The sequence below is a fragment of the Pleurodeles waltl genome, chromosome 2_2 (assembly GCF_031143425.1).
Source record: "Pleurodeles waltl isolate 20211129_DDA chromosome 2_2, aPleWal1.hap1.20221129, whole genome shotgun sequence".
Classification (NCBI taxonomy): domain Eukaryota; kingdom Metazoa; phylum Chordata; class Amphibia; order Caudata; family Salamandridae; genus Pleurodeles; species Pleurodeles waltl.
The window spans coordinates 292,963,985-292,974,409 of record NC_090439.1 but is presented as its reverse complement, the minus strand read 5'-3'; the positions used below and the strand labels follow the sequence as shown (position 1 = coordinate 292,974,409).

General features: G+C 47.4%; 1 long non-coding RNA gene across 1 annotated transcript in view; it reads left to right on the top strand.

Annotated features, from left to right (window-relative positions):
• Positions 1 to 277: 277 nt before the first annotated feature.
• Positions 278 to 10,425, top strand: part of LOC138273190 (uncharacterized) — a 76,169-nt gene continuing 66,021 nt past the window's right edge. The window contains exons 1-2 of the long non-coding RNA XR_011200277.1: positions 278 to 295; positions 5,820 to 5,963. This is a non-coding gene — a long non-coding RNA (uncharacterized lncRNA). The remainder of the gene's footprint in view (positions 296 to 5,819; positions 5,964 to 10,425) is intronic.

The following is a 10,425-nucleotide window of genomic DNA, read 5'->3' as shown; positions in this document are numbered from 1 at the left end:
TAAAAGAAGGAAAATGAAGCTCTGTAAAGATAATTTAATCAAGCCTTAAGTGAATTCCACGCCGTGGTTCACTCACATAATGTCAGGGTTATCACCGAAGATAAAGAAGGTTATCTAACTAGAAATTCTATGACAGGACTGGAGGCGAGGAAACAAAAAAACAGTAAACTACAAATCCCATGGGTCACGCTCCCATGGCAACCACAGTCCAATCAACTCCGTCTTCGACTCCAAGTATAAGAATCCCCTGTCACCTCCGTACTTCCTCTTCCTTCACTGCTCAGGCTTCAGATAAGTCGGTCTTTTGTCGCTTTTCTGTCTCTTGAATTGTACTAATTTTCTGGTAGCTTTGTGTCCGGAGTTTCATTATACTACGTACTGGTGTGTGTTTGTCTCCAGGGAGCCGTTGTCAGGGACGCGCTACACGCAGCTATCTGCTTTTTCAGCGTGAGCAGATTCAGCTGATGGTAGCGCGTCTGCTCCTCTAGAGGGCGCTCTTTCGCGCCGCTCTGTTCTAACAGCGCGTCTATTCCACCACTTTGAGTACTGAGTACTTGAGTGTTGGAAAGGTGCGCGTTAGTTTTTTTTTGGCTGATTTAACCCCTTCAACCCCCACAGTACACCTTTTTTGGCAGGTCAGACTCCGCGCTGCGGTAAGAGATTATTCCACAGTTCAGACTTGTACGCGTGATCCAGGTGAGCCCTATTTTTTGCAACAGACCCGTGGGGAGGCTGCCTATTATATCAGTAGGGCGTTGTCTGTTGCGGAGTCCTCTGTTTTTTTCCACAATGCAGTCCACTCCGGAAAAGGAATTATTTTCCACCATGTCTCCTGGGGATGGCCCTTCCCAACGCACTCTACCCCTTGGGGTGCACATTTTGTTGTCCCAGGTGATTGCCCAGGCCCTTGCCCCCATTGAGGAGAGTGTGGCGCAACTGGAAGAGAAAGTTCCTAAGGGGACTGGTATAGGTGGAGTGACGGGAGATCGGCCTACTTCCAAGTTGGTAGCACCTCCCAAGAAATGGAGCATGCGCGACACGGGGCACCTGGACTGCTTCCAGCATCTCGAGGAGGTTTGCTCCATGAGTGCGTGCGCGCCTAAGCAACTACCCTGCCGGTCAGGATTACTACCCGGTTTGACAGGTGACGTGGTGCACCACTTATTTGACCCTGATAGTGGGTCACATAAGCAAGTGGTGGAGGATTCGGAAGGGGACACTTCCTCTGTGGAGGAGCAAGACTCTGGTCGCCCTTGGCGAAGGGGGGCCAGTGTGCCAGATCTGCTGGAGACTGAGGATTCCGGCTCCGAGATGTTCGAACGCGAGGGCATTTACCACCCTTGGTCCTCCGAATGGAGACCAGAGCAAAAGGTGGCTGATTATGTAGCCAGTAAGATTAGGCAGCCTCTGGACAAAGAGGTCAGAGCCCGTCTTAAGGCGGAATGCCCGCGCCCTACCTTACCGGATAAGGTAGCTGCTACTCCAGACTTGGATCCGAAGCTCTGCACTTTTTTCACTAAATACACTAAGGACCCTAAGAAGGGCATTGACTGGTCCTGGATGCCTTGCCAGGACAAGCTCCTTGATGTGTTAGGACCCCTAACACAAATTGTACAGTTGGCTGAGCACGCCAGGCACACGGACACTCCTCTGCCCACAGATATTTTGGCCGGGTGGGCCCAGAGGGCCATTTGCTTTTTGGGCAATGCCAATTCGGCTGAAAGACGACGATCTTTACTCTTAAAGATTGACCCCAAGTTGGGGGAGTTGCCCGATTCGGAGGCGGGGCGATCACCCAGGGCAACTTATTTGGTGACCCTTTTGTTAAAGAATTGGGCCAATTCGTCACTACCTTTTCGGCGTTAGATAAAGCCCAATCTTCTATCAAAAAGATTTTTCCGGGCAAGGTTTTTGCAAGGGCTGGAAGAGGTAGGGGTTGCTCCTCCGGCCGCCTCTCCCAGCAAGACCCCATCTCAAACTATGGATTCAGGAACAACGGCTGGCGGGATGGTTGCCAAGGTGCTTTCTTCCCCAATCGGGGCAGAGGGTGGTCTAGATCCAACAGGAACGCCCACAGAGGGGCGAACGTCCCAGGAGGCCCTTCAGGTAATGCTTATGCTTTCTTCCCCTCAGGTTATAGGAGGGAGACTTCGGTTTTTCAGGCACAATTGGGCATGAATCACTTCAGACTCTTGGATGTTGCAAACCGTACCAAGGTTCCACATAGAATTCTGGGGAACACCAACCCAGGAAAGTACACGGAGACCCCTGACTTTTTCAGCATCGGAGTCCGCTCCCATTGATGCAGAGGTGCACGACCTTCTTCGGAAGAGGGCCATCTGTCGGTCTGTCCTTCATACCAGGGGTTTCCTAAGCAATCTCTTTCTAGTCCAGAAGAAGGACAAAGTCATCAACCTCAGGGAATTCAACACGTGGGTGGTCTACAGGCACTTCATGATGGAAGGTATTCATATGCTCAGAGACCTTCTTCTTCAGGGCGATTGGATGATCCGTCTGGACCTCAAGGATGCTTACTTGACGGTCCTGATAGTTTTCCCCCATCGCAGATTTCTTCAATTCGCGTGGAGGGGCCAGGCATCCCTCCTGTTCAGTCTCTCCTCAGCACCATAGTGTTTTACCAAACTACTCAAACCAGTGGTGGAATACCTGCGGTCTCGGGGGATTCGTTTAATAATTTACCTGGATGACATCCTGCTCATGGATCAATCTCAGTCACAACTCTTATCCAACGCGAGCATGACTATTGCACTTCTGCAGGATCTGGGGTTTGTGATAAACCGTCAGAAATCAGAACTTCTCCCCGCGCAAGCGATGATCTTTCTGGATTTTCTCATACATTCCCAGTCAACCTCTCTCAGCCTCCCACACTCGAAGATCTCCAAGATCAAGAAGGAACTGCTGAGGGTTCTAAGGTGCAACAAGATCTCTCTCAGGCAGCTAGCCCGAGTAGTGGGTCTTCTCTCTTCCTCGATCCAGGCCATTTTTCCAGGACCTCTTCATTACCGAGCGCTGCAACATTTGAAGGCACATCATCTCCGTCGGGGTCTCACCTACTCCCAACTCATCTCCCTTACTCAGGAGGCAAAAATGGAGCTCCATTGGTGGTTGAAACACATGGAGCCGTGGAATGGCAGGGCTATCTTCGGTGCCTCGCCAGACCTTGTTATAGAGTCGGACACCAGTTGTCAAGGTTGGGGAGCCCATTGCGGAGATGTCTCCTTCGGGGACGTTGGACTCTGCAGGAGCTCAACCTGCACATCAATTGCCTAGAGCTCCTGGTGGGTTCGTTTGCGATTCACTCTTTAACTCAGGACAGGGTTTCTTGCGTCATTCTTCTGAGGATCGACAATGTATTGGCGGTACAGTACATAAATCACCTAGGGAGCACACATTCGAAGGCCCTCACGGAATTGGCGAAAGAGTTTTGGCATTTTTGCCTTCAGCATCAGATCAGGTGATGGCGGAGTATATTCCGGGTTCTCAGAATGTTCTAGCGGACTGGAATTCCAGCTTTCTGGGAGATTCCAGCAACTGGCAAACTGGACGGAGCTGTTTTTCAGGCGCTGATGGAACATTGGGGTCCGTGTTCAGTGGACCTCCTCGCGTCCAGGTGGAACGCCCAGTTACCGACGTACTTCAGTTGGCACCCTGATCCGGGTGCAACAGCAGTGGATGCGTTCCTGCAGGACTGGGGGACCCATTTGGGGTACGCATTTCCCCCGTTTCTTCTAATCCCGAGGGTCTCGGCCCAGGTACGTCGTCGTAGAGCTATGGTGGTTCTGATAACCCCACTTTGAAGATCACAGGTGTGGTTCCCATCTCTACTGGAACTCTCTTACGAGTTACCGATCCCCCTTCCAATTGATCCAGTGATTCTCAGGGATCCTACAGGACCGTTTCACTCATTGGCCCTTCGGGGTCAACTCGCACTGGTAGCTTGGAATATTTCCGGGCTCATTGGGAGGAAGGCTGACTTTCACAGGAGGCTGAAAGATTCATCAGACGGGCCTGGGCTCTGGGAACTTGTAAGCATTACAAGTCCGCATGGCATCGATGGGCTCGTTGGTGTTTGGGAAAACATATTGATCCCATGGAGCCCAGATTACTGATATCATAAATTTCCTCGCCGAGTTAGTGGAAACAGGCTTGTCTTATTGTTCCATAAATTCCTTTAGAGCAGCCATTTCTGCTGGTCATCCCCCTCTTCCCAATCGTCCTGTGGGGGAACATCATTGGGTGTACAAGCTACTTAAGGGCATAAGCAATTCCAGACCTTCAGAACCTAGGTACTCTGAGTTATGGGATGTCAACCAGGTCCTCCACTTATTTTCTTTCTGGCAGGATAACCAGTATCTTTCTAGGAAAGAACTGTCAGCTAAACTAGCTATTCTCTGTGCATCATTTCCTGCAAGAGGGTGTCGGATGACAGAGCACTAGATGTCTCAGCAAGGGTTTTTTCACCGGAGGAGGTTACCTTCACGGTATCCAGAAGAACTAAGGGGGTCCAATGACCGCGGGGACCATTACAACTTTCCCGCTGGGCCGGCGGGCGATCTTCAAAAGATCGCTCGCCGGCCCAGCGGGAAAGCCCCTGCAAAGAGGAAGCCGGCTCCGAATGGAGCCGGCGGATTTGCAGGGGTGCGACGGGTGCAGTGGCACCCGTCGCGATTTTCAGTGTCTGCAAAGCAGACACTGAAAATCATTATGGGGCCCTGTTAGGGGGCCCCTGCACTGCCCATGCCAGTGGCATGGGCAGTGCAGGGGCCCCCAGGGGCCCCACGACACCCGTTCCCGCCAGCCTCTTCCTGGCGGTGTACACCGCCAGGAACAGGCTGGCGGGAAGGGGGTCGGAATCCCCATGGCGGCGCTGCATGCAGCGCCGCCATGGAGGATTCCCCCAGCCGGGGGAAATCCGACGGGAAACCGCCGGACCCGGCTGGGCGACCGCGGCTTCATAGCCACGGTCGGAATACCTGATGTAGCACCGCCAGCCTGTTGGCGGTGCTACATCCGACCTCCACCCTGGCTGTCTATGACCGCCAGGGTCGTAATGAGGCCCTAAGTGTAATACCATGTCGGTAACCTATCCAGTTTTTCCTCAGGCACCAAAGCTTTGTGTGGTAAGATGCCTTAAAACCTATGAGGAGGTAACAGCTGAGTTGCGGCCTCCTGGAGAACGCCAATTGTTGATCTCAATAAAGAAACCATTTAAGGCAGTCTCCTCCCCGTCCATAGCTAGATAGGTCAAATAGATCTTGGCAGAGGCAGGTATCAATGTACGAGTATTTGGGGCGCATTCGACTAGGGGTGCCATGGCTTCAAAGGCTTTTCATCTAGGTGGCCGCTTAGAAGACATCATGAATGCCGTGGATTGGTCATCCGTATCGACTTTTAAAAGGTTCTATTTCAAACCTATTCATGAAGCAGCCTCATTGGTGGTAAGTAAACTTTGAACAACCATAATCCTTGCCTCCAGTCCTGTCATAGAATGAGAAATTTCCTAGCTATTGAGAAGGAAAGTTTCAATTCTATTAAAGACACGGAGGTGAGGATTATCCCTCCCGACACAAGGAATGTGTCTCCCTACAGGGAGCTGTATTGATTTCTCAGTTTCTGGTAATATATTTATGTGCATATAGTGTTATGGGAGTGTTCAATATTTATTCCAATTATGTGTTCATGCCTTGTATGTTTAGAGGATTTGGAAAATTTGTTATACTATCCAGTGTTGATTTATTGCTTGTGTTCAGTTTTTGGTTTTGTTGCTTCATTGGTTGAATATAATATTGTTCTTGTAGGTTCAGAGGTGACAACTACCTGAGAATGATGGTTTCCCTTTGCAGCGAAGTTGAGCAAGTTCAGAGGCTACGGGGGATTCTTATACTCGGAGTCGAAGACGGAGTTGATTGGACTGTGGCTGCCATGGGAGCGTGACCCATGGGGTATGTAGTTTGCTGTTTTTTCCTTTTAAACTTTGAACTTGCTGTAATAATAAAAAGTGAAGAAAGTTGAGCATAATCCTTGCCTCCGTGTCCTTAATAGAATTAAACTTTCCTTCTCAATAGCTAGGAAATTTCTCATTTTTGGACCAAGCAGTGCTGTAGTAACAAGAAAGCACAGTAATTATTGATTTACTGATGATAAGGACTTACGTGGCTGTTTAATTGCTGGGAATAACTGTTCAAGTCTGTGAAGGGCACCCACTGGTTGCAGGGGCGGGCCATGATACGCTGAATGCAGGGCGTCTATGGCGACTGATAAACTACCCATTTAGTGAAGGGTACATGTCGGTAAAAGGAGAGGGAATAGGCCAAGGGTCACGATTACTTGCAAGGTTAATACTTTGCTGGTGAAAAAATGGGTTTTAGAAAAGATTTCACAATTATTGAAGGCATCCTGGATGGATGGAAGATGCTGGGGCACATGGCCGGACAACCTTTGGGCAATCCACAATGGGAAGTGCACCGCATAGGTAACGCCAGATGCTAAATGTCATAAAAAAAGAAGGCAGTAACCTAGAAACAGAACTGCATGCATGCATGTTGGCTGGAAGCAAGGAAGCATCCATCTTGAGTTAGGCAGATGGACTACAACAGGCAACGAGACAGGGACAGCGAAAAAAGCTTATACGGAGAAACAGATATTGGAACGTGCCCATCATCTTGGGGATCTTGGAAGCATTCACTATTCAGACTCGTAATAAATTAGAAAAATGATTGAAGACAGGATAAGGTGATCAGTGTCACGGAATGGGAAGACCAGAATCAAAAATAACACATCTGTGCTGTGTGATCAAACAAAAACCTTTTTTGAACCCCTTCGCTTCCAGGCTGTTTCCCCCTTATTTTGGCTATTTGGGGCAGTTCGCGCTTAGGCCCTCATAACGTTTCGTCCACATAAGCTACCCATGCCAAATTTGCGTCCTTTTTTTCCAGAATCCTAGGGATTCTAGAGGTACCCAGACTTTGTGGGTTTTTGGGAAGGAGACCAAGAAAATAGTCAAAACACAGCGAAATTTAGTTTTTTTTTTTTTAAATCGGAAAAATGGGCTGCAGAAGACCGCTTGTTGTTTTTTCACTGAAAATTGCATCAACAAAGGGTTTGCAGTGCTAAAATCATCTTCCGAGCTTTCATGAACAGGCAGACTTGAATCATATAACCCAATTTTTCAACACATACCCCATTTTTACCATTTTTTGTGCTTTCAGGCACCTTACAGTTAGTTACAGAAATGGCTGTGAAATCAATGCTGGATCCCAGAAAGCAAAAAAAAATTGAAAAGTAGACAAAATTCTGAATTCAGCAAGGGTTAATTTGTATAGATCCTACAAGGTTTTCCTACAGAAAACAGCAGCTGAAATAAAAAAATATTGATATTGAGGTGAAAAAAACAGCAATTTTTCTCCACGTTTTACTCTGTAACTTTTTCCTGAAATTTCAGAATTTTGAAAGCAATATACCGTTACGTCTGCTGGACTCTTCTGGTTGTGGGGATATATAGTGCTTGTAGGTTCATCAAGAACCCTAGGTACCCAGAGCCAATAAATGATCTGCACCTTGCAATGGGTTTTCATTCTGTACCGTGTATACAGCCATTCATTTGCTGAAATATAAAGAGTGAAAAATAGGTATCAAGAAAACCTTTGTATTTCCGAAATGAGCACAAGTTAAGGTGTTGAGAAGTAGTGTTTAATTGCGCATCTGTGAATTCCGGGGTGCCCATACTAGCATGTCAATTACAGTGCATTTCTCAAATAGATGTCTTAATTACACAATGTCTTACATTTGGAAGGAAAAAGTTTAGAGAAAGACAAGGGGCAATAACACATGTGCGGCTCTTATGTGTTCACCCAAGTCTCCCGATAAAAATGGTACCTCACTTGCGTGATTAGGCCTAATGCTCACAACAGGAATCGCAACATGGACACATCACATTTTTACATTGAAATCTGACATGTTTTTTGCAAAGTCCATAGCTGTAGATTCTGGCCTCTAGCTCAGCCGGCACCTAAGAAACCTACCAAACCTTTGCATTTTTGAAAACTAGACACCTAAGGGAATCTAGGATAGGGTGACTTGTGGGGCTCTCACCAGGTTCTGTTACACAGAATCCTTTGCAAACCTCAAAATTGGCCAGAAAAACACTTTTTCCTCACATTTTGGTGACAGAAAGTTCTGGAGTCTGAGAGGAGCCACAAATTTCCTTCCACCCAGTGTTCTCCCAAGTCTCCTGATAAAAATGGTACCTCACTTGTGTGGGTGGCCCAGGTGTCTGCTACAGAAAAAGGCCAAAAACCTGTAGAGATTGAGGGGATAGCACAGCAAGTTGATAAGCACAAATTTTTCTTTTATACATCTTTAGGCTGACTCTGCTTTGGGGACCCACACAAGTGAGATATCATTTTACTTGGGAGACTGAGGGGAATGCTGGGTGGTAGGAAATTTGTGATGGAGCGGTGATCCTACAATGAAAATGAGGAAAATATGCTTTTTTTAAGCAAATTTGGGGACTTACAGAGGAGAATGGGTAAGAAAATGTTGGGGGATCCGCGCAAGCCACACCTCCTTGGACTTCTTGGGGTGTCTAGTTTTCAAAAATGTCTGGGTTTGGTAGGTTTCCCTAGATGAAGGCCACACCTGGGACCAAAACATAGGTGCCCTCCCCCAAACACAGGTAGTTTTGTCATAGATCATTTTGATGTGTCCACGTACTGCTGTGATTTTCCAAACACTAAAATTGTGAAAAGAAACACACTTAGTTTATGTTAAAAAGACCCCTCACCCACCAACCAAGTTGGTGGCATGCTTCATCATTGGGGTCCCACCCGAGACACCTAGCGTGCCACGACTGTGCTGCGACGCCTGATTACAGCGGAGCAGGTTTTGTCATTTTTACCACACATACTGGTTGGATTTGGCATGAGGGTGAGTGATGGTTCAGTAGATCACATTTTATTAACAAGAGATTTCACAAAAGTGAAATGCACTGTTAATAACTGAATGGCCAAAAAACTGAACCAATGAATCAGAGCTCGTGAGCTGTAAAGCTGCGTCAAGGCACCAACTGCTTTACAGTCCATTCACAAACCTTTCATACATGACATGCACAAGACCATTCACGCCGCCAGCCGCGGGCCCAGCACATTACAGCACTTGCATCAACAGACAGCACCATTCAAGGGCCCATCACTTTCATACGCCCACATGCCTGAAACAGCAATCACACCAGCTGATGGGAGTGTGTGCACTGGCGTTTCGCTGCCACTGCCAGCCAAGCACCACCAACGCACACCGCCAGCCAAGCGCCACCCCAAGCGCCACCTCACACACACTGCCAGACAAGCACCAGTCCTTGCACACCACCATCACTTTTTTGTTGTTTTTAAACAACAAAGAAACCACTAATTTTAAATAAGTATGAAACTACAAAAACAAAAGTTCTAACTGAATACATGACAGTGATGCCAACCGTGAAACTGAACATATGAAAATATAAAACAGTAGTTTACGCTCACGGTACTTCCCAATAATTCTTCTGTGTGTGGTAGCTCCTGAAACAGCCTCCCACACACAGCCCAGGCTTTCAAGGACAATCAGGGGAGTACACCTTAGTCTCATTCCTGATACCTCTTCGAGCATAGACTCTACATCTCTTAGCAGGAAAGTATTTTTTGGCTCTGGGAGGAATGTGCTCAGCAAAGTGATGATCTTTCAATCTAGCCACATCCTCCACCACTGCTTCTCTAGGAACTCTGTCATTTTCCAGCACAACAAGGCTCACTATGATAGACTCCTGAAATTTCACAAATGTCATCCTTGACTCTGGAGAACTATCCGTTAACACAACAAAAGCATTAAAAGTTGCCAAGTGGGACAGGTGAACCGCTAATTTCTTATACCAAACATAAGCCTTACAAGCAGCAGTGTAAGGTTCCAACCTCTGATCTACTCTATCAACACCACCCATGTGCTTATTGCAGTCTAAAATGCACACAGGTGTGCGCACCTCAGCAACTTGATCCCAAATAGCCACAGGGTGAAGTACTCTCATCATGTATGGTAGTTAGCATGTACACATCCGTCCTGTCTACAAATGTCAGAGCTAGCAGCTCATCATTCTGCAAGGCACTGCACTGGCCCTTCTCAATTTTTTTACAGACAAGCTCTCTTGGAGAGCCTTTCTGATTAGAGTGGATTGTGCCACAAGCAACAGTGTCTACTCTGAACCATTCCTTGAATAACTGAACTCCAGTGTAGAAGTTATCTACATATAAATGATGACCTTTGTTAAACAGTCGTGTACCAAGTTCCCACACAATTTTCTCACTAACTCCAAAAGTGGGCGGACAACCAGGGGGTTCAATATTGGAATCCCTACCAGTGTAGACCCGGAAATTATAAACA